Raw genomic sequence first — 2,751 nt, 5'->3', positions numbered from 1 at the left:
ATTAATGGAAGTTTACGTCTTTCCATCCACCAAGAGTTGTTTGGCCTGTAAAAGGTTGAAGACTTCTGGAATAAACACACAGTGAAATGAGATCTGGATTAAATATATCAAATCTGTATTGTTGACAAACTGACAAATCACCTTTAAAACACACCTGTGTGAAATCAGTTTAATATGATCACACTTAATACACACACACACACACACACACACACACACACACACACACACACACACACACACACACACACACAAACACACACACACACACAACACAGCCAATAGGAATGAGTTTATACCTGTTACATATTCATGAGAAGATAGGGGCGGAGCTATGACATCACTGAATCTCAGTTAAAGTGAAACTGGTTTTAAAACAGGAAGTCTTTCAACGTTTTCTCTCTTCAAACGGCAGAATATTTCTTCAGATATTGTCAAACTTTAGTGATCACAGCTGATACTCACTCACAGGTAAGTGATAATAGAAATATAAGAGACATTTCCCTGAACAGGTTTCTAATGTTAGTGGTCTGATTCAGAGGAGTTTGTGTCACACTGGAATAAAGCTGCACAAAACCAGATTTAAACACCAGTTAAATACTCCAACTAGTTTACTGAATTAGTATCAGAATATCATTGAATCGGTTATAAATCAGAGTTTGATGTGTGCTGTCATGTTGTCAAATAACTTGAAGACGTCAGAAACAGGAAGTGTTTGAGCTGCAGACAGAATGAACAAAGTCCAGTGAAAATGTTTCATCTTTTTTACTCCATTTAGTCTTTCATACTCAACACACCACTTAAGTTTATATATATATATGTTGCTTTATTGCAATCACTAATGTAAAGTCTGTGTTGTTATGTGATGACTTCATTCAGTCTTCACCAGCCAGACAGTGAATACTGCCAACACAGGACTGCAAACTACAGCCTACATGAGGACACTTCACTGACTATTACCTGCATCACTCCGTCAGTTTAGGGAATATTTTGAGTAAATGACTATTATTCAATGAGCACATGACTAATATTACACATACTATGGAAGTAATTGTAATGCCAGAGGTCAAATGGGTTTAGAACGACATGAGAGTAAGTAAATGATGACAGAATTGTCATGTTAAGGTGAAGTATCCCTTTAAATGTACTCATAACATAAAAATAGCATGTACTAAAACTATTGTGAATTATAGTCCATATAAGAAATGTGCTTTTAAAGTGAGCACATTGAAGTAAGCTCACTCATCAAAACATACTGTAGCACTGTCGGGTACCCACAATGCATTTCGGTGGGTGAAGGACTGACCAAGTTTGGACTGAACAACTGAATAGCCGTTCTACAAAATTGTTCAGAACGGGTTTAGGGGAGTGTTTATAGTGGATTGTACTTTCAGAATTGGCCATATTTAAATGTTCTTGTTTGTGCCTTTCCATTATGTAACTTTTATAGTCCTCAGATACTAGAACTGAAGGTGTGCCATTATGAATGTGTGGTTCTGTCAGACTCTGTGTCGCATTTGAGTAACAGCAAAAACTTTAATGAACTCTTAAAAACTATGAAATGAAGAAGAACATCAGAATACAAATAGTGATATTTTAATGGTCAAAATTGGGGAGACAAAACTTCTATTTAGGGTGGCAGCTGCCTCCATTGTTCCCCGACTGTACTGTAAGAGATGCTGTAGACTAGAGCTTCTGTACATGACTAGCATACTGCTAACTGCATACTGCATACTGCATACTGCTAACTGCATACTGCATACTGCTAACTGCATACTGCTAACTGCATACTGCATTCTGCATACTGCTAACTGCATACTGCTAACTGCATACTGCATACTGCTAACTGCATACTGCTAACTGCATACTGCATACTGCTAACTGCATACTGCATACTGCTAACTGCATACTGCTAACTGCATACTGCTAACTGCATACTGCATTCTGCATACTGCTAACTGCATACTGCTAACTGCTAACTGCATACTGCTAACTGCATACTGCATACTGCTAACTGCATACTGCTAACTGCATACTGCATACTGCTAACTGCATACTGCATACTGCTAACTGCATACTGCTAACTGCATACTGCATACTGCTAACTGCATACTGCACACTAAATACTGAAATCAGCTTTAAACTGCAACATTTATTACTTTTGATCACAGACACTTTTAACACTTGAACTTTTGACTTTCATCTTACATCGAGTCATTTAATAAAACTGGAGATCTAGAATATATGAGAACTTACTCAGAAGTGAACTGAATGTCCTCTTGAGAAGTTCATCTTTAATATTTCACACACTTTGATCATGTTTCATGCTGTGAAATGAGATGTTGGAGTGTTGTGTCCTAAACAGGATTAAAGAGAGGAAGAGCAATGGCAGAATCTTCATCAACATCACCAAAACAAAAACCAACCAGGAGAAACAGTTCAGAAGATTTACGTCCAAGTAAGTCAGTGAGAGAGAAAAATAATAAATGAGTGAATTAATGAAGCAAATAACATCAACAACAATAATAATGTCATGTGAAAACCCTAAACATCACATCAGATTAAATCTATATACAATAATACTTCAATAATTTGTATTTTCAGTGATGTCGTCCTCCAGTAGTGCACTAAATGAGGAGCTTCAGTGTTCAATCTGTCTGGATGTGTTCACTGATCCAGTCACAACTCCATGTGGACACAACTTCTGCAAGACCTGCCTGAATGAATGCTGGAAAAACACTCAGAACTGCA

At 37.2% G+C, this 2,751-nt stretch overlaps 1 long non-coding RNA gene across 1 annotated transcript; it reads left to right on the top strand.

The window, feature by feature from the left end:
- The first annotated feature begins 355 nt into the window (after nucleotides 1-355).
- Nucleotides 356-2,745, top strand: LOC127641706 (uncharacterized). Its single transcript, XR_007970209.1, has 3 exons — nucleotides 356-471; nucleotides 2,366-2,458; nucleotides 2,605-2,745. It is a non-coding gene; the product is annotated as an uncharacterized LOC127641706 (long non-coding RNA).
- Nucleotides 2,746-2,751: the final 6 nt, after the last annotated feature.

This window comes from Xyrauchen texanus, unplaced genomic scaffold (genome assembly GCF_025860055.1).
Source record: "Xyrauchen texanus isolate HMW12.3.18 unplaced genomic scaffold, RBS_HiC_50CHRs HiC_scaffold_1439, whole genome shotgun sequence".
NCBI classification, from domain to species: domain Eukaryota; kingdom Metazoa; phylum Chordata; class Actinopteri; order Cypriniformes; family Catostomidae; genus Xyrauchen; species Xyrauchen texanus.
Note: the sequence above shows the minus strand (reverse complement) of the source record. Positions and strands in the feature narration are given on the sequence as shown.